Source organism: Bos mutus, chromosome 2 (assembly GCF_027580195.1).
Source record: "Bos mutus isolate GX-2022 chromosome 2, NWIPB_WYAK_1.1, whole genome shotgun sequence".
In the NCBI taxonomy this organism is placed as follows: domain Eukaryota; kingdom Metazoa; phylum Chordata; class Mammalia; order Artiodactyla; family Bovidae; genus Bos; species Bos mutus.
Window position 1 is genome coordinate 125,532,676 of NC_091618.1, and position 22,590 is coordinate 125,555,265.

The following is a 22,590-nucleotide window of genomic DNA, read 5'->3' on the forward strand; positions in this document are numbered from 1 at the left end:
TTGCATTGAATTTCTAAAACCAGCAAACAAAGCTAACATACTAAGTCTGACTGGTGCACTGTTCAGGGGTACTTTTGGAAGCTTAAATAAAAAAAAGAAAAGTATAAATTTCTGAGATGAAGGGAATATTCTATATCTTGATTTGGCATAACTTGTCAAACATACAATCAAAATTAGCTGATTTTCTTACATGCTAATTTATATTTCAGTGATAAACAAGAATATTCATATCTACGTATGTATACTTTTGAAAAAAAATAGAATGAAAATATTTAAAATCTGAACTATGTTTTTAGTAGTCTTAAACTAGTATGTAAACTAACTGATTTTTCAGCATAAAATTCAAGTTCTCTGGCAATACTCTCAAAATTCACATGAGCAGGAAGGAAAAATTCCATTACTAAAATAAAATGTGAATGATTCAAATTTTTGCATGGAAATAAGTAAGTAATACAAGGACAGAAAGCCTTTCTTTCCTGAAAACTGAATCTACTGGTTTACTATCTTGTAGACATTAAGAGAAAACAAAATATCAGTGCACAATATCTGTTTGATGTTTTCAGAGACAGCTTCAAAAAAGGCAACCTATTGTCTTATATATCAGGATCTAATCATGCAGTTCAGTGGCCTGCATCTATGACTTTACTGCTTGAGAGTGAATTTCACTCATAAATGTATCTAAAGGCTAAATTGCAGCTCTAGTCAATCCAACATCTGTTTAATTTATTTTTTGCTCATGATTATAAAAACTACTATGCAGAGAATGCCTAGCTCCTCTGTAAGATTCCTGTGCTGCACTTTTCCATTTTATTTAGTAGTTCTGAAAACATGTGTACAAACTAATAATACCCCTCGAACCTAATGGAACATGTCTCTTTTTCTAGAGATTTTAGATCATATTCATATTTTAGAGTAAAGGTTAGGAATCAGTTAAAAATAAAAGTTGGAAAACCCTAGCTTGACCCCCAGAGGAGCGTGCACCAGGCCAAATATCTGTGGATTCTGTCTCTCCTTTGCGTTGCTCATCAACCATGTTCTACAATTTCAAACTTCCTATAATATTCCAATTTGCAATATTCTAATTTTTTGCCACCACTAATTTAGAATTCAGTTTCATGTCATCTAACTAGTACCCGGAAATTTATATTATTTGTTGTTTTAACAAAAGATAGTGCAGGTGATGGAATTCCAGTTGAGCTATTTCAAATCCTGAAAGATGATGCTGTGAAAGTATTGCACTCAATATGCCAGAAAATTTGGAAAACTCAGCAGTGGCCATAGGACTAGAAAATGTCAGTTTTCATTCCAATCCCAAAGAAAGGCAATGCCAAAGAATGCTCAAACTACCGCACAATTGTACTCATCTCACACACTAGTAAAGTAATGCTCAAAATTCTCCAAGCCAGGCTTCAGCAATACGTGAACCATGAACTTCCAGATGTTCAAGCTGGTTTTAGAAAAAGCAGAGGAACCAGAGATCAAATTGCCAACCTCCACAGGACCATGGAAAAACCAAGAAGAGTTCCAGAAAAACATCTATTTCTGCTTTATTGACTATGCCAAAACCTTCGATTGTGTGGATTACAATAAAATGTGGAAAATTCTGAAGGAGATGGGAATACCAGACCACCTGACCTGCCTCTTGAGAAACCTGTATGCAGGTCAGAAAGCAACAGTTAGAACTGGACATGGAACAACAGACTGGTTCCAAATAGGAAAAGGAGTATGTCAAGGCTGTATATTGTCACCCTGCTTATTTAACTTCTATGCAGAGTACATCATGAGAAACGCTAGGGTGGAGGAAACACAAGCTGGAATCAAGATTGCCAGGAGAAATGTCAATATCAATAAACTCAGATAAGCAGATGACAATATCAATAACCTCAGATATGCAGATGACACCACCTTATGGCAGAAAGGTAAGAGGAACTAAAGAGACTCCTGATGAAAATGAAAGAGGAGAGTAAAAAAGTTGGCTTAAAGCTCAACATTCAGAAAATGAAGATCATGGCATCTGGTCCCATCACTTCATGGGAAATAGATGGGGAAACAGTGGAAACAGTGTCAGACTTTATTTTGGGGGGCTCCAAAATTACTGCAGAGGTGATTGCAGCCATGAAATTAAAAGACGCTTACTCCTTGGAAGGAAAGTTATGACCAACCTAGATAGCATATTCAAAAGCAGAGACATTACTTTGCCAACAAAGGTCTGTCTAGTCATGGCTATGGTTTTTCCAGTGGTCATGTATGGATGTGAGAGCTTTCTTTATGTGATAAAGAAAGCTGAGCGCCGAAGAATTGATGCTTTTGAACTGTGATGTTGGATAAGACTCTTGTGAGTCCCTTGGACTGCAAGGAGATCCAACCAGTCCATCCTAAAGGAGATTAGTCCTGGGTGTTCATTGAAAGGACTGATGTTGAAACTGAAACTCCAATACTTTGGCCACCTGATGAGAAGACCTGACTGATTTGAGAAGACCCTGATGCAGGGAAAGATTGAGGGCAGGAAGAGAAAGGGATGACAGAGGATGAGATGGTTGGATGCAATCACTGACTCAGTGAACATGAGTTTGGGTGGACTCCAGGAGTTGGTGATGGACAGGGAAGCCTGGCGTGATGCAGCTCATGGGATCACAAAGAGTCGGACATGACTGAGCGACTGAACTGAATTGAACTGTTGTTTTAACAAGCTCAATCAAGACAGAATTCTCTAAATTAGCAGTTTTAATAATTTGGGGGCTCACGGATGCTTTTAGGACTGTGAAAAAAGTATGAATTGACTCTCCTAAAGAAATATATGTGTGCACAGAGACGCATTCATGTCCACATTTACACATATATGTCCTCATATTTATTATGTATATGCAAATTATCAAATTTACATATGTAAAACTATTTAAAAAATGTACCTAAGTGAAGGACCCTCTGTGGATCTTGCAGGTCTTTCTGGACACCAAATTGATAAATCTTTTTTTGGCCTCCATATTTGATTTTACTTACTCTGGGCTCTAGCATTTTGGCAAATATAGATTTCTCTGTATACTATTATCTGAAGTGGACTTTTACTTAAGTTTTATGAAATTGGCAGAATTTATTAATAATAACTGAAGAATAAATGGGCTTCCCTAGTGTCTCAAATGGTAAAGAATCTGCATGCAATGCGAGAGACTTGGGTTTGATCCCTGGGTTGGGAAGGTCCCCTGGAGAATCAAATGGCAACCCACTCCATTATTCTTGCCTGGAGAATTCCATGGATAGAGGAGCCTGGCAGACTTTGGTCCATGGGGTTGCAAAGAGTAATAAATGATTTATATTGTGATTCTAAAACCAGTTTCTAGAACACTACCAACAACAACAAAAAACTATTATATAAATACTATGGAGGAGCTAGTTTTGATAATATGAAGACCATGGAAAGAGAAATGTTTTCCTCTCTCCCTACTGCACTAAATGTAATGAAATCCTTGGTTCTTTCTCAGTTTGGTGAAGCTTCCAGCCACTTCTCTGTATCAGCAAGAAAAGATGATCACATTGGAACAGATCTTTAATCTTTAGAAACTTTTGAAAAGCTCTTAATTTATACAAATTAAAAAAAAATAAACAGTTTGTGCAAAAAGAAAAATTTTCAGTACAGCATGACTGCACTATGACTTATTAACATTCAGGAATCTGAAGAGGATGGACCTATTTATACAGGACAGGAGAAAACTAGAAATCTTGATAGCAAAGACTGAGCAAGGAAGCAAATCACTCAATCTCCTCCCTAGGCTTCAGAGTTCTGCAGATCTTGTCAGATGGATCTCAGCATCTTTGATCAAGGGATCATTCACTGCTATTTACCATCATAAATATTATTAATTGACTGACCATGAGAAAAGAGACACAATTATGTGAGCTTAACAAAAGGAGACAGAGGTTCCCATACAGATGATTTGATCTGGGAAAGATGATACATAAACTTTGAAGCTTGGGGCTGGGGAATTTTTGTGGTCCAAGGAGGCTTCTCTATTACCTACTGTTGGTTCCACTTTTCCCACTGAGCCTTGACACAGAATTTGCATGGAGAGTGGTTCCAGAGAAACAGACTCTTAAGGATAAATTCTATGAATTAGTTCTAAGATTAACAGAATGAGGTCTCTAATCTGATTGGATACAAAAGCATTAATGACTCTGCTTCCAGTAGTAAAGGAGCTGTAGGAGCCTATGACATGAGTGGGAAATGGTTACTCAAATTATCATGCTAAGATGCTTGAAATCAAGTGTTGAAAGGCGAGGTTCTGGGTTCCCATAGAATATTTTAGTGAACATAGACACAGTAGTACAAATGGTTGGTTGGTTGCTTCTCACTGTGCTGGAGGGTTTGAGAAAAGAAAATTATGCATTCAAGATTCTAAATTCCTAGTTCCAGGCATTAAGTAAGTGATATGAAAGCCTCTGTGACTTTCCTGAAGAAAGTCTTATTTCTGTAGGTACAGCGAGGGCCAAGACTTCTGAAAACCCAAACAAGCAAACTGAACTCCTAAACTTCTGGGGTCTCTTTTATTATAGTTAGGGCATTAATTGGGAATGAATGAGTTTCTGACAATTGTAATGGAATTAGAGGACGCTTGACTCTATGGAATATGGAAAACTTGAAGTAGGCTGAGAAAACTGATCAGTTGTGAACATATGCTACCTTTCCTGAAAAAGAAAGTTCACTCAAAAGAGCCCAGAATTCTCAGGATATATGTCCAGTACTAGGATTGATGGGTTATATAATATAACTATATTATAGTTATATATATATAACTATAATATAACTATATAATATAACTAATAAAACTATATAATAGTTTTATCCCTAGTTTTTAAAGAAATCTCCATACTGTTCTCCATAGTGGCTGCATCAATTTACAAACAGTTTACAAATTACCAACAGTACAAGAGGATTCCCTTTTCTCCACATCATATAATCTGAGAAAACCATAATTTGAAAAGACACATGTATGTAATGTTCTCTGCAGCACTATTTACAATAGCCAGAACATGGAAGCAACCTAAATGCCCATTAACAGATGAATGGATAAAGAAGTTGTGGTGTGTGTATATATATATGTGTGTGTGTGTGTGTGTGTGTGTGTGTATGAATATTATTCAGTCATAAAAAGGAACAAATTTGAGTCAGTTGAACTGAGGTGAATGAACCTAGAGCCTGTTATACAGGGTGAAGTAAATCAGAAAGAGAAAAACAAATATATATTAACACATATATATGAAATCTAGAAAAATGGTACTGATGAACTTATTTGCAGGCAGAAATAGGGATTTGCAGGCAAATAATGGATTTGTTGACACAGTTGGGGAAGAAGAGGGTGGGATGAATTGGGAGAGTTAACACTGACATATACACATTACCATGTGTGAAATAAATAGCTGATGGGAAACAGCTGTATAACACAGGGAGCCCAACTCTGTGATGACCTAGAGGTGTGGGATGGTGCAGTAGGAGGAAGACTCAAGAGTAAGGGGATACTTATAGCTGATTCATGTCATCGTATAAGCTATACTTATAGCTGATTCATGTCATTGTATAGCAAGAAATCAACACATCATTGTAAAGTAATTATACTCCAATTGAAAAGAACCCAGTTGGTGGAGCTCAAAGTCATGGAGAACTATTCCAAAGCCTTAAGATCATTCAAACTTCCAACATTATTCTTTATGGACTTCAGAAATTCTATAGGCCAGTGACGGACTTTAGCCTCCCATTCCCACATTTTGAACAGAAATTTCTACGGTGGCTATCCTATATTGGCCTATCATTGTATGTTAGGTATATGGGTAGCAGACACCTCATCTATTTAGTTTCACGGATCAAAAGGAATTGTGCTCAAAAAACTATAAAGAAACTACACTTGAGGAGCCTCATCCATGCTCAGACCTTATTTAAAAGACTAGACTATGGATTTTGAGCTGATGCTATGAGACTATGAGCAGCCTTCAGAGGGAGAGAGTGTACCTCGTATGTGGAGGGCTGGGAACTATTCGTCGGGGAGAGGGTAGAACATGGAAGGCAGAATCCAAGAGGGCCTTCAATTATTTTACCTCCTGGAATTTGCATAATCCCTTCCCCTAGTGTGTGTACTGAATTTAGTGACATATCTAATGAAGGCTTCCCTGGTGGCTCAGGAGGTAAAGAATCTGTCTGCAATGTGGGATACCTGGGTTCAGTCTCTGGGTCCAGAAGACCCTGTGGTGAATGGAATAGCTACCAATATACTTGCCTGGAAAATTCCACGGACAGAGGAGCCTGGCAGGCTACAGTCCATGGGGTCGCAAAGAGTTGCACATGACTAAGGAACTAACACTTTCACATCTAATACATAAGGTTAAGTGATAATTTACTTCTGATATTAGGTTATAAATATCTGACATACATTCTTACTTTCTCTTGGATCACTTATTCTAGGTGAAGTCAGCTGCCATGTGAGATATAGAAAGGTCCACATAAAGAGGCCAATGTCCAGGGATGAATTGATGCCCTCAGCCCAACAGCCCACAGGGAACTAAGGTCTGCCAAAAGCCTTGCAAGTGACTTTGGAAAAAAATTCTACTCTAGTCAAACCTTCACAAGAGATCACAGGCCCAGTTCAGTGTTTGACTATAATCATGAGAAACTGTAAGCCAGAATTACCCATTTAAGCTGCTCCTGACTTTGTGATCTATAAGAATTATAAGATATTTGCAGTTTTTTTTTAAATTTTATTTTATTTTTAAACTTTACAATATTGTATTAGTTTTGCCAAATATCGAAATGAATCCGCCACAGGTATACCCGCGTTTTAAATGCTAAGTTTTGGGGTAATTTGTGGCACAATATGTAACTAATATAGTACTACTGAAATGAATAAACAGAATTGTAAGAGATACAGACTATAGTTCTGATAATAATATTCCATGCTCTCTACAAAGCAAAGGAAAAATAAACCTACTAGCCTTTTCAAAGGAAGGATATCTTTCCTAGTATAGTTTGCATTTTATATGTTGTTCATTTTAGCTGATTCTCTTTAGTGGATCTAATCTAATCATCACTATAAGAATTCTACTGATTTATTACAGTGCCCTTACTATTAAGTTCTTAGCCTTTGTTACATTCAATGCTGCAAGTACCACTTAAGAACTGAATCTTTATCAGTTGATATTCAATGCGGAGTCTATGTCTAATGTGTTCTACAAAATGCCAGCTTTCTGCTTTACTTGTTAACCTTGAGAATGACTGCTATCTGCTTGCGTGGCCCTATAGTTCCTTCTGTAACTAATCAGTCTGTCTTGAGCTCATATTTTTTTAGTCAGCCATGTCATCTCTGCATGCTGGGGTAAGTATGTTTTCATTCTTTCTTTTCACCAGTAGTAGGAAAAGGGAGGGAAAATATGTCTACAGTCTTACATAATTATGCAGTATTTCTTTTACTAAAAATTTATTTGAGGGTAACAGTCTCAGTTTATGCCTGTAGTCCCAGCATAATTGTTAGCAAACCTCTTACTCTAGAAAGTGTCTAGATATAAATGATGATTTTGGACAGCTGTATTTATAATCCAAATTGTTCAATCTAAAAGCCTGTGTTAAATTGTGACAAGGAGTACCATTTTTGTCACCAGAAAATTGTAATTGAAATTCTAACACTATCTTTCTTCAGTTTTTTGCTCTTAGGCTAATTATTTACCTGCTATTTGTCTCCCAAATTAAAAAAAAAAAAAGCAATATGAACTCATAGTTTTAAGTATTCAATAAATTAATCCATGAAGGAGGGCATGGAAACCAACTCCAGTATTCTTGCCTGGAGAATCCCCACGGTCAGAGGAGCCTGTGGGCCATAGCCCATGGGGTCACAAAGAGTCGGACGTGACTGAAGTAACTTCACCTGCATGCATGCATTCAATAAATTAATACATGCAAAATCCTAAGAAAAGTAACTCTTATACAGTAATAAGTAAATATGAATATTGCTAATTTTCTGTTAACTTGACTGGGTCATGAAATGCTCAGATATTTGGCTAAACATTATTCTGGATGCTTCTAAAAGAGTGTATTAGGATGAGATTAACATTGAAATTGATAGACTGAATAAGGCACATTGCCCTGGAACACCAACTTCTTCCTACATTTGGACTTGAACTTAAAGATCAGTACATCCTGAGACTTGAGGCTGCACCCCTACAGACAGGAGCTACGCAGTAGGCTCTCCTAGGACTCCAGTAAGCTGACCCACCCTGTAGATCTTGGCAGTTGTTAGCCTCTATGAAATTGCTCTGCATGAGCAATTCCTCCAAATAAATAAACAATCAAGCAAACATCTTATTGATTATGTTTCTCTGGAAACCCTGATTAGTACAAGTGTTACACAGTCTATGAGAAAATTGCCTAATAACCAATTGTGCATGCTAGACATATTCTTCACCTGTTCCAACTTAGCTGCTTAAAAGTGGGGGTGGGGGATTTAACACTGATCTTGAGCAAACTCATTTACAAAATGTTCTGTCGAGATTGTGATTAAATTAGCTTATAATAGAAAAAAAGGTAGTAAATATAATTCAGGGATTGGGTTCTCAGACTTTTGATATCATGATGAAGATGATGACTATGACTATGGAAATCAAACAACTGTTACAGTCACCATTTACCTTAATACAAAGGGACTAAGGTTTGAACCCAGGAGTGAGGTGCCTACGTGCTTGCAATGTACATCGATTGCTTCAGTTGTGTCCAACTCTGTGTGACCCTGTGGACTGCAGCCCGCCAGCCTCCTCCATCCATGGGATTCTCCAGGCAAGAATACTGGAATGAGTGGCCAGGTCCTCCTCCAGGGGATCTTCCCGACCCAGGGATCCAACCCCTGTCTCTTAAGTCTCCTTCATTGACAGCTAGTTTCTTTACCACTAGCACCACCTGGGAAGCTAGGTCAAAGGAAAAAAAAAAAAAAAAAGGTGTTTCTTAACATTAAAATGCAAATTATTCAAACTAAAATAATAATGAAGCACACTTGATCTATTGGAATAGTAAAAGCTTTTCTTTACAAATAACAACAATGTGTTATTGAATAGTACCCTTGAAATGAATAGTTTCTTAGATTTAAAACAATTATAACATTAAAACTAATTTAACTTACCTAGGAAAACAATCAGAAATGCACACTCAACCAAATAAAAAATGACTCTAGTCTTATTTAACAGGGTAAATAATTGAAAAAACAATGGTTATTCACATTACATCACATTGTTTTAAGACAATAGTATGTAAATACTAAAATTATGGTTATAAAAATTTTATATAGCATTCCAAAGTAATGTTAATTGGCAAAAATTCAGGTGAAATGTAATTACAATCAAATTTTTAAAACTTAAGGAGATCAGCCCTGGGATTTCTTTGGAAAGAATGATGCTGAAGCTGAAACTCCAGTACTTTGGCCAACTCATGTGAAGAGTTGACTCATTGGAAAAAACTGTGATGCTGGGAGAGATTGGGGGCAGGAGGAAAAGGGGACGACAGAGGATGAGATGGCTGGATGGTATCACCGACTCGATGGACATGAGTCTGAGTGAACTCCAGGAGTTGGTGATGGACAGGAAGGCCTGGCGTGCTGCTATTCATGGGGCCTCAAAGAGTCAGACATGACTGAGGGACTGAACTGAACTGAACTGAAAGTAAAAAAATAAACACAATGTTCATTTCATTTCTGGTTAAGAAGATCGTAGCTTTTTAAGATGATATTCTTTAAAATTTTAAATACATTTCCCAAATTCTCATCAATAAGCAGTAATACTTTAATTGTATGTGGAAAGAGAGAAACAACATGTATTATAAGCAAAACAAACAAACAAAAACTCGGTCTGTTCATTTGTTATACATTTTGTCCTCAGCTGCATGGCTACAAGGAACTTAAAATCTAATTGAGATAATAAATAAAGTATTTACTGAACACTAGGGCTTAAAGCCATCCCTTGTGTTATATGAGCCGCCAGAATTACCTGTCACTTTGAGTGCCAATTTTGCAAACAATATAACCCTTTCACCCTGAGGAGCAAAGTAAGAACTTCTATCTCCCACAGAGCAGCATTCATAACAGGAATACTGGGAGTATATGACTAAGTGACTGCCTTAAAGTCCTAGATTATTGTAAGTGCATTATTTCTGAATCTCTACAGTAATGATGCTATTTCACTGAACTTTTATTCTTCCCTGTTTTCCTTGAATGTAAATTAATAAAAGAACAAATTCCAACAATCCAACCTACTATATTGTTCTTAGTAAAAATCTGTATTAAAATCACTCACAAAGGATAACCATCATTAATAGTTTATATTTTTTCCTCTAAATATCTTTCAGATCTCTCTTTCTCTTCATTTATATTATTGGACAGTATAAAATGACTTCTTCATTAAAAATATATGATATCTATCTATCCAGATATACACAGTTTTAGCCAGTTTAAATTTCTTATAAAAACATAAGAGAATTATGATAATGCTCCTTTTACACATATTAATAAATAATAAAATATATTCTGATTTTGCTTTTTAAAAAAATTTTCCCAAGATTATTTTCTCTTTATTTGCCAGGTCTCCAAGCAATTCAGTTGAATTTCACTATTTCTTAATGTGTGTACATTAGTTATAGTCAGCATATAACAGAGAACTCCCAGTACGGTTAAATAAACAAATGAGAAATTTAGACATTAATCTCTTAGCCATAACAATCAGGAAATAGATTGCATTATGCTTTGTTTCTCTTTCACATAAAGAGATAAGAGCACGTGTGACACCTAAAGTGAATCTTCCCCCAAATTGTATGGGGAAGCATTTCTGCTTATGTCTAATTGGTAAGAACTGTAATATGATTTGGCTTCCCCTGTGGCTCAGTGGTTAAGAATTCACCTGCAATGCAGGAGCAGCAGGAGAGCAGGGTTCAATCCCTGGGTCCGGATCTTAACTGACAGGAAGCCTGGGGAAACATCCACCTGGGTTCATCACTGCCTGATCTCAGATTTCCAGCTTCCAGAATTGTACGCAGTAAATTCTTGCTATTAATCAGCTGCTCAGTCTGTGATATTTTGTTGTAATTGCCTAAACAGACTAAGACAAAAGTCGGTACCTAATACCAGAGGTGCTGCTGTAACAAATACTTGAAAATGTAGATGTAGTTTCGGAACTAGACAATGGGCAAAGGCTGGGAGAGTTTCGATCTGCATGTAACAAAACACCTATTTTAACATGAACAAACCATTAAAGACAATTCACACGAAGACTCAGCAGAAGAGGACACCTGCAGAGAGAGCCTCATCAGACTCTTTGGAGAATGTCTAACTGGTTGTGAACAGAATGTTGATAGAAATATGCACAGTAAAGGCCTTTCTGATGAAGTCTCAGATGGAAATGAGGAATGTGTTATTGGAAACTACAGCAAAGGTGATTTTTATTACAAACTGTTGAAGAACTTGGCTGAATTTTGTCAAGTCCTGTTGTTTCATGGAAGGTAGAACTTGTGAGTGGAGAAGGCAATGGCACCCCACTCCAGTACTCTTGCCTGGAAAATCCCATGGATGGAGGAGCCTGGTGGGCTGCGGTCCATGGGGTCGCTAAGAGTCAGATACGACTGAGCAACTTCACTTTCACTTTTCACTTTCATGCCCTGAAGATGGAAAGGGCAACCTGCTCTAGTGTTCTTGCCTGGAGAATCCCAGGGACGGGGGAGCCTGGTGGGCTGCCATCTATGGTATCGCACAGAGTCCGACACGACTGAAAGGACTTAGCAGCAGCAGCAGAACTTGTGAGCAGTGAAATTGGCTATTTGGCTGAAGCTATTTCTAAGCAAAGTGTTCCAAGTAAAGGTTGACTTCTCTTGAATACATATAGTAAAATGTGAGAAGAGAAATAACTTAAAGAGGTAACTGTTAATCAAAGGGGAAGCAGGAATTTTAAATTTAGAAAGTTCCTATCCCACCATTTTGCAAAAAAGATTTAGAAAGCATGTTCTAAAGGGAACACTATGGATATGACCAAGTGATCCTTTGATAAGGGGATTAGTATAGGTATGAACCAGATTTAATCAGCCATCCCAACAGGAAAACAGACAATCAGAACTGAAGGAGGAGACAGGAAGGAATTTGGAAAGTCGTTAGATTTCCTATATTTTATGAGAAGGGATCACAGAGTTATTCTCCTACTAACATGCAATATTCTTCTCTTGAAAAAGGATTACAAAGGTGATTAAGAAATCATCAAAGCTGCCACCTTAGTTTCAAAAGTAGGGGTCACTGTTAAATGGGTTTCAACAGGCCAGAAGACCTCTGGCCAAGTCTGCAGGGGTGGTACCACCCAAGCCATGGGGGCTAGACTAGTGCACAGAAAGTCATGTGGGTGAGTCTACCCCCACAGTAACAGACTGGTAGAGCCACTGGCCTGTTTCCAGACCAGGCGATACGCTGCATGACGGCCTGTGCCCAGCAAAGCCATGCGAGCTGGAATGCACTAATGTGTCCAGAGGGCAGAATCCCCATCCCAGTAGGTCTGAAAGGCAGGGCCTCTGCCCAGAGGGCAGAGCATCAGATTAAAGATTTACTCTCAAGCCTTAGGATTTAATGTTGTTTGTCTTTCTGGGTTTGGGATTTGGTTTGGAGCTATTAGTGAGGCAGAAATTGTTACATAGTCAGTGTAGGGTAAGGGCCTTGGTTATTTTTCTGATTTCAACTTATTCTCTCACAAAAGCATTTTGCTCCATTAGCCTAAAGCTATACTTGTTTCTCCTGTTTCTAGGGATTCAGAGGAATGCCTGGTCTGGAGGGTCATAAAACATTCAGACCCAGGACAAAACAATCATTAACTGCGGTCCAGCTTATCAAGGAGAAAAACCTGAGGTGGGCCATTAACTCTTAAACATACATTTGGTCCCTAAATTGTGGTCTGGGGTCTTGAGAAAGGGTTGAGGAATGGCAATGCAAAGTCTGGGGAAACTGAGAGACTGGGGGAATCCAAGAAAGCCATAAAAATGAAAAACTGTACATTGCAACATTTAAACTGATTGGTCAGAAATTACATGCATCTGGCCCTGAGCCAACCAGAACACGAACAGATCAATTCTAATAAAGATATAAACTGCTGCTATTCCTGCCTTTTCAGGCACTTCACCCCCTCTCAGTGCATATGCTGAAAATTTTGTGTCTCTGTCCTCTAAAATAAACTTTGCTTGTGAGTGTTTGTGAGTTTGTAAAGTTCAATTTTCAGCTCAGTGAACAAGAATCTTGTTTCACATTTCAATATTATCACCCCATCCTTCTGTCCTATGTCTCCCTTTTGCAAATGGAATATTTGTCCTATGCCTATTCCACTATTGTCAGCGAAGGCAATGGCACCCCACTCCAGTACTCTTGCCTGGAAAGTCCCATGGATGGAGGAGCCTGGTAGGCTGCAGTCCATGGGGTCGCTGGGAGTCGGACACGACTGAGCAACTTCGCTTTCACTTTTCACTTTCATGCATTGGAGAAGGAAACGGCAACCCACTCCCGTGTTCTTGCCTGGAGAATCCCAGGGACAGGACAAGGTGGGCTGCTGTCTATGGGGTCACACAGAGTTGGACACGACTGAAGCGACTTAGCAGCAGCAGCAGCAGCATTCCAGTATTGTATTTTGAAAGCACATAGCTTTCACAGATTCATAGTTAGAGGGAAATTTGTCTCAGAATGAATAATACTTTGAGTTCCACCCATAACTAATTAGGTGATATTTAGATGAGACTTTGGACTTTAGATTTTTAAGTTGATGCTTGAACAAGTTCAGACTTTTGGCACTGCTGGGGTGGAATGAAATAAATTTGGAAACAAGGAAATAAATTTGGCTGGAGGTGGGTGCAGGCCAAGTGCCCTCCCCAGGAGGTGCTAGTGGTAAAGAGCCCACTTGCCAGTGCAGGAGACATGAGACATGGGTTTGATCCCTGGGTCAGGAAGATCCCCTGGAAAAGGGCATGGCAACCCACTCCAGTACTCTTGCATGGAGAATCCAAGAGGAGCCTGCCAGTCGCAAAGAGTCAGACATGTCTGACTGAAGTGATGGGAATACGCATGCAATGGGCAGGCAAAAGGCAGAATGCCATTATTTGAATATTTGTGTTCCTCTAATATTCATTTATTGAAATCTTAACCCCAAAATGTGATGGTATTAGCAGGTGAGGGGTCTTGAGACTTGAGCCCTCATGAATGAGATTTAGTTCAGTTCAGTTCAGTTCAGTTACTCAGTTGTGTCCGACTCTGCAACTCCATGGAATGTAGCACACCACGCTTCCCTGTCAATCACCAACTCCGGAAGCTTGCTCAAACTCATCTCCACTGAGTTGGTGATGCCATTCACCGATTGTCATCTCCTCTCTTCCTGCCTTCAATCTTTCCCAGCATCAGGGTCTTTTCCAAAGAGTCAGTTTTTCGCACCAGGTGGCCAAAGTATTGGAGCTTCAGCTTTAGCATTAGTCCTTCCAGTGTATGTTCAGGGATGATTTCCCTTAGGATTGACTGGCTTGATCTCCTTGCAGTCCAAGGGACTCTCAAGAGTCTTCTCAGTTCAAAAGCACCACAGTTCAAAAGCATTAATTCTTTGGCACTCAGCTTTCTTTATGGTCCACCTCTCACATCCATACATGACTACTATAAAAACCATAGCTTTGACTAGAGGGACCTTTGTCGGCAATATAATGTCTCTGCTTTTTAATATGCTGCCTAGGTTGATCATTTTTTTCCCCAAGGAACAAGCATATTTTAATTTCATGGTTGCAGGCACCATCTGCAGTGATTTTGGAGCCCAAGAAAATAAAGTCTGTCACTGTTTCCATTGTTTCCCCATCTACTTGCCATGAAGTGATGGGACTGGATGCCATGATCTTTGTTTTCTGAATGTTGAGTTTTAAGCCAGTTTTGATGAGTGAGATTATGCTTTACAAAAGACTCCCCGCAGAGACAACTCAACCCTTCTACCACATGAGAAAATAATGAGAAGCCTGCAACCCTGAAGAGGACCCTCACCCAACCACACTACCACCTTGATCTCAGTCTTTCAGCCTTCAAAATTGAAGGAAACAATTTTTTTTTTGGTTATAAGTTATCCAGTCTGTACATTTTTTTTATAGCAACTTTAACAGACTAAGAAACCACCCCCCAAAAACTTGAAGCTTTGTTACTGAGGAAAAAGGAGAAATGAAATTAGATATGTTAACAATCAATGTAAAGAAATAGAGGAAAACAACAGAATGGGAAAGACTAGGGATCTCTTCGAGAAAATCAGAGATACCAAAGGAACATTTCATGCAAAGATGAGCTCGATAAAGGACAGAAATCGTATGGACCTAACAGAAGCAGAAGATATTAAGAAGAGGTAGCAAGAATACACAGAAGAACTGTACAAAAAAGATCTTCACGACCCAGATAATCACGATGGTGTGATCATTGACCTAGAGCCAGACATCCTGGAATGTGAAGTCAAGTGGGCCTTGGAAAGCATCACTATGAACAAAGCTAGTGGAGGTGATGGAATTCCAGTTGAGCTATTCCAAATCCTAAAAGATGATGCTGTGAAAGTGCTGCACTCAATATGCCAGCAAATCTGGAAAACTCAGCAGTGGCCACAGGACTGGAAAAGGTCAGTTTTCATTCCAGTCCCTGTTTATTTAACTTATATGCAGACTACATCATGAGAAACACTGGACTGGAAGAAACACAAGCTGGAATCAAGATTGCCGGGAGAAATATCAATCACCTCAGATATGCAGATGACTCCACCCTTATGGCAGAAAGTGAAGAGGAACTCAAAAGCCTCTTGATGAAAGTGAAAGAGGAGAGTGAAAAAGTTGGCTTAAAGCTCAACATTCAGAAAACGAAGATCATGGCATCTGGTCCCACCACTTCATGGGAAATAGATGGGGAAACAGTGGAAACAGTGTCAGACTTTATTTTTCTGGGCTCCAAAATCACTGCAGATGGTGATTGCAGCCATGAAATTAAAAGACACTTACTCCTTGGAAGGAAAGTTATGACCAACCTAGGTAGCATATTCAAAAGCAGAGACATTACTTTGCCAACAAAGGTTCATCTAGTCAAGGCTATGGTTTTTCCTGTGGTCATGTATGGATGTGAGAGTTGGACTGTGAAGAAGGCTGAGCACTGAATTATTGATGCTTTTGAGCTGCGGTGTTGGAGAAGACTCTTGAGAGTCCCTTGGACAGCAAGGAGATCCAACCAGTCCATTCTGAAGGAGATGAGCCCTGGGATTTCTTTGGAAGGAATGATGCTAAAGCTGAAACTCCAGTACTTTGGCCAAGTCATGCGAAGAGTTGACTCATTGGAAAAAACTCTGATGCGGGAGGGATTGGGAGCAGGAGGAGAAGGGGACGACAGAGGATGAGATGGCTGAATGGCATCACTGACTCGATGGATGTGAGTCTGAGTGAACTCCGGGAGTTGGTGATGGACAGGGAGGCCTGGCGTGCTGCGATTTATGGGGTCGCAAAGAGTCAGACAGGACTGAGCGACTGATCTGATCTGATCTGATCTGAACAATCTCTATCACATTAGCTTTTTGTACCACTTGTGTGTGTGTGTATCTAAATTGCTTATTTATTTTTTAGTCTATTTTTCTGTTTAGCTGCTCTTTTTTTTTTAATCTGTCGAGATGATTATATAGCGTGATACAATGATGTTCTGGTAAATATTTAGCAATTAGTTCTCCTAATCAAATGAGTATAATTTGTAGCATTTCTCAGTAGTCATGGTACAAATAGCCCATGGAGAATAATTTCAAGCTACCAAAGTAATATCACTGAACATGAAGTAGAAAGTAATATTGGAGGTAAGTAGTAATAGATTACATAGTATTTCTACCCTAAAGATACAGTAAATGTGAACTCAAAAGCATAAATATTAGTAAAATGTAGTAACTAACTAGAAAGTGATGTGTCAGTTTATATTACCTTTGTTTTTAAAATAATTTAATTGTGTTCTCTCTCTCTCTCTCTCTCTCTCTCTATATATATATATATATATATATAGTGGTGAATATGAAAGCTGAACCATAAAGAAAGCTGAATGCTGAAGAATTGATCCTTTTGAACTGTGGTGTTGGAGAAGACTCTTGAGAGTCCCTTGGACTGCGAAGAGATCAAGGCAGTCAATCCTAAAGGAAATCAACTCTGAATATTCATTGGAAGGACTGATGATAAATCTGAGGCCTTAATATTTTGCCACCTGATATGAAGAACTGACTCATTTGAAAAGACCCTGATGCTGGGAACTATTGAAGGCAAGAGGAGAAGGGGATGACAAAGGATGAGATGGTTGGGTGGCATCACTGACTGAATGGATATGAGTTTGAGCAAGCTCCAGGAGCTAGTAATGGGCAGGGAAGCCTGGCATGCTGCAGTCCATGGGGTCACAGAAAGTCAGCCACAACTGAGCAACTAAACTGAACTGAATGGCTGTATTTAACCTCTGATACAAGATTAAATCTAACAATTGGTTATTACAATCTATTACAATCTACTGTTCATGGGGTTAGTCATTCTCTCCTCCAGTGGACCACATTTTGTCTGAACTCTCCACTGTGACCTGTCCATCTTAGATGGCCCTACATAGCATGGCTCTTATGTTCATTGATTTATACAAGTCCCTTCACAATGACAAGACTGTGATCCATGATGACATCCACGAAATACTAGAGATCTCTTCAAGAAAATTAGAGATTTCAAGGAAATATTTCATTCAAGAATGGATACAATAAAGGACAGAAATGGTAAGGACCTAATAGAAACAGAAGAGATTAAGAGGAGGCAGCAAGAATACACAGAAGAACTGTACAAATAAGACTTAATGACCCAGATAACTGTGATGGTGTGGTTATTCACCTAGAGCCAGATATCCTGGCTTATGAAGTCAAGTGGGCCTTAGGAAGCATTATTGCAAACAAAGCTAGTGGAGGTGAAGGAATTCCACCTGAGCTATTTAAAGTCTCAAAAAATGATACTGTTAAAATGCTGCACTCAATATGTCAGCAAACTTAGAAAACTCAGCAGTGGCCACAGGACTGGAAAACTGCAAAATACGTTTTCCTTTCTAATCCAAAGAAAGGCAATGCCAAAGAATGTTCAAACTAACATACAATTGTGCTGATTTCACATGCTAGCAAGGTAATGCTCAAAAATCCTTCAAGCTAGGCTTCAGCAGTATGTGAGTTGAGAACTTCCAGAAGTACAAAGTGGGCTTAGAAAAGGCAGAGGAACCAGAGATCAAATTGTCAACATTTGCTGGATCACGGAGAAAGCAAGGAAGTTCCAGAAAAACATGTTCTGCTTCACTGGCTATGCTAAAGCCTTTGACTGTGTAGATCACAATAAACTGTGGACAATTCTTAAAGAGAGGGGAATACCAGATCACCTACCTGTCTCCTAAAAAACCTGTATTCAGGTCAAGATGCAACAGTTAGAACCGGACATGGAACAACGGACTGGTTCAAAACTGCGACAGGAGTATGACAAGGCTGTATATTGTCACTTTGCTTATTTAACTTATATACAGAGTATATCATGTGAAATGTCAGGCTGGATGAATCACAAGCTGCCCAGAGAAATATCAACAACCTGATAGCTCAGTTGGTAAAGAATCTGCCTGGAATGCAGGAGACCCTGGTTCAATTTTTGGGTCGGGAAGATCCCCTGGAGAAGACAATGGCAGCCCACTCCAGTGTTCTTGCCTAGAGAATCCCATGGACAGAGGAGCCTGGTAGGCTTCAGTCCATGAGGTCGCTAAGAGTCAGACACGACTGAGCGACTTCACTTTGACTTTTCACTTTCATGCATTGGAGAAGGAAATGGCAACCCACTCCAGTATTCTTGCCTGGAGAATCTCAGGGACGGCGGAGCCTGGTGGGCTGCCGTCATGGGGTCGCACAGAGTCGGACACGACTGGAGCGACTTAGCAGCAGCAGCAGCAAGAAAACAAAACTAATCTACATTTTTTTTTAAACTACATTTAAAACATATATTTACATGCTAACCAGCAATTTTACTTTTGGGCATTTATGCCAAAGAAATTAAAACTTATGCCTCAAAAAAACTGTCCATGATTGTTCATAGTGGCTTTTAAAAAAACTGTGGCCAGAAATTGGAAGCAACCAAAACATCTCTTAATTATTGAACGGTTAAACACACTGCAGTTACCTGCATACCATATATTCAGCAATATGAAGGGAGAAACTACTGATCAACATAGCACCTTGGATGGATCTCAAGGATATAATGCTGAGTGAGAAAGAATACAATCTCAGAAGTCACATATGTTATGATTTCACTTATATAACAGTCTTGAAATCCCGATATTAAAGAATTGAAACAGATCAATGGTTCCCAGGGGTTAGCAGGGAATACAGAGTAGTGGTTTCCATTTTGGAGGGTGGAGAGTGGAAATGACTGAAAAGGTATACCCTGAGGGATAACTCTGGAGTGATGAGGAAGTCTGTGTCCTATTGTAGTGATTGTTATATAAATCTGCCCATGTAATTAAAAGACAAGAACTACACCTACCAATGTCATTGTGCCAATGCTAAATTCCTGGTTTTGATATTATTGTACTATAATTATGTGAGATATAACCAGTGGGGGAAGTTGGGTAAAAGGGTCTTTCTGTCCTATTGTTACAACTTCCTTTGAATCTACAATTATGTTAAAATAAGAGGACTTTTTAAAAAAATTAGGAGCAAAATATACATATTCCTTTGTATCTGGGGAAAAAAAAATGTCCTAGAGATTATACCATGTTATCTATTTATCATGGTTTCTCACTATATGAAGTTTTAAAATTCTGGTATTGTTTGCTATGTTGTTTTTTTCTGGCTTTTTGGTATAATAAACATTGTCACAGTAAATATAAATAGTATGTGATATCAACAAGTGCTTATCACAGCAAATTCATATTAGTTGGTTACATGGTAATCTATTCTAAGAGATTAGACATATAATTTGACGACTCCGTTCCATTAAAGTACTGGCTATATAAGTTTTATACATTGTGTTACTCTGTATGATAAATTTCCAAGAATGAAATTACCAGATAAATCTATTTTTATTAAGCACAGTTTAAATCAGTTTTAATACTCAGTAGAGATAGTATCTCCTCATTAATTTTTATTTTTACACAATTTCCTAGGAATCTTTGTATATTGATTTCAATGTGAATTTAGAATCAGTTTTGCTAACTAAAACTGCACACTGACATATTACTGGAAATGTGTTAAAATTATAGATTAAAAGAGGGAGAGATAGTGCCTTTCTGATAGTGAGTCATCTCAAGAGTAGTCTAATCTGGGAATAGACTAGTCTCTATTCCTACTCTGCAAATAGGTTCATCAGTACCATTTTTCCAGATTCCATTCCCTGGTGGTCCAGTGGCCAAGGCTCCGCACTCCCGATGCAGGGGGCCTGGGCTTAATCCCTGGCTGAGGAACCAGATACCACACGCTGCAGCCAGCTAGCCACGCTCCCTCCCTTCTTTCCAGCTCCAATTTCAATTATTGACAACTTATGTAACCAAGAATTTTTTGCCCTTATAAACTTCCCCCATTTTGTAGTCTGCTGCTACTGCTACTGCTAAGTCACTTCAGTCGTGTCCGACTCTGTGTGACCCCATAGACTGCAGCCCACCAGGCTCCCCCGTCCCTGGGATTCTCCAGGCAAGAGCACTGGAGTGGGGTGCCATTGCCTTCTCCATTTTGTAGTCTGACAGAACACAAATCGAAAGCTTCTTGAATTTGTGTCTCCCAGACAGCAGGCCTGAGCAAACCCCAAATAAATGCCTCCTTATTTTAATTAGGGACTCATTTTTAGAAATTTTGGTTAACATCTTAAAGCATTGTATGTTCAACTATTTCAAGTTCCATTATCCTTCAGCTAGGCTATGGACTTGGAAAATGAGATTTTATAAATATCAAGAGATTTTTTTACTTTACTATGGAATAGTTTTTCTTTTTGAACTCAGAAGATGTTATTAATAGTTTAAATAGACTTATACAGTTTCAGAGATAATCAAAACTAGGTTTTTTTAAATCCACAAAAGAAAAAAAAGTATCAAATTATTCAGTAAAGGTATTATCTTTATTTTTTTTCTTTTAGGGTTTTATTTTTTTTTAATTAATTTTATTTTATTTTTAAACTTTATATAATTGTATTAGTTTTGCCAAATATCAAAGTGAATCTGCCACAGGTATACATGTGTTCTTTAAAAAAATAATTCTGCCTGTTATTGAACTACAAGAAATAAAAATGCAATTTTAACATAGTGACACTGATTAAAATTTTTAAATAAGTATTTCTGTACATTGCAGATTTCATTCAAATAATATATTTATTCTATCTAGTCTCATAGAGGGGATAGTTACTAAGATGATGACTACAAATGGATAAATAGAAAGATAGAAATAGAAAAAATATATGGATAGCAAGAAATATATGACTAAATCAGTTCAGTTCAGTCGTTCACTCCTGTCTCTTTTCGACCCCATGAACTGCAGCATGCCAGGCCTCCCTGTCCATCACCAACTCTGGAGTTCACTCAAACTCACATCCATCGAGTCAGTGATGCCATCCAGCCATCTCATCCTCTGTCGTCCCCTTCTCCTCCTGCCCCCAATCCCTCCCTGCATCAGAGTCTTTTCCCATGAGTCAACTCTTCTCATGAGGTGGCCAAAGTACTGGAGTTTCAGCTTTAGCATCATTCCTTCCAAAGAAATCCCAGGACTGATCTCCTTTAGAATGGACTGGTTGGATCTCCTTGCAGTCCAAGGGACTCTCAAGAGTCTTCTCCAACACCACAGTTCAAAAGCATCAATTCTTTGGTGCTCAGCTTTCTTCACAGTCCAACTCTCACATCCATACATGACTACTGGAAAAACCATAGCCTTGACTAGGTGTAGACAAACAAATATAATTTTAAATATTTATAAATAATTTTAACTTCTTCAAAATGTTATCAACTGAGCATTTGGAAATTTGAACAATTTCCAGAAATCTGAGTTTATCCAGAAATAAATGTTCTAGTCCAGATAAAGTGGCTTATTGAAAGTCTTAATTTTTATGGTATAAGGATAAAATAATAGAAATTTTAAGCATCTTGTTATCTAGTATTCTAGTGGATATTAAAAGAATTAATGTAATATTCCTTCATTTGTAGAAATAAAATTTATTTCAATTCTAAGCTAAATGATAGTTTCATAAGTAGAAATATCTTTTCTTCTCATTCCTACTTTTTCATTTTTATGGATTTGTTTTTATTTTATAATGTTTGAGAATATCTTCACTATATTTCTTTTTAAATGTCTTTTGGTTAAAAAACAAAGCACCTAAAGGTACCTTATATTATTTACCTTGTGTAATGGATCACCTTGAATTGACCTGGAGATTATTGCATAATGATGTATAAGATACTCTGCAAAAATCATTAACTCACATATCTTAATACTGTCAAGAATTCTTGAAATATTTATTTCTCATTCCCATTAATTTTCCAGTTCTAGTCTCCTCTAATATTTTGTATT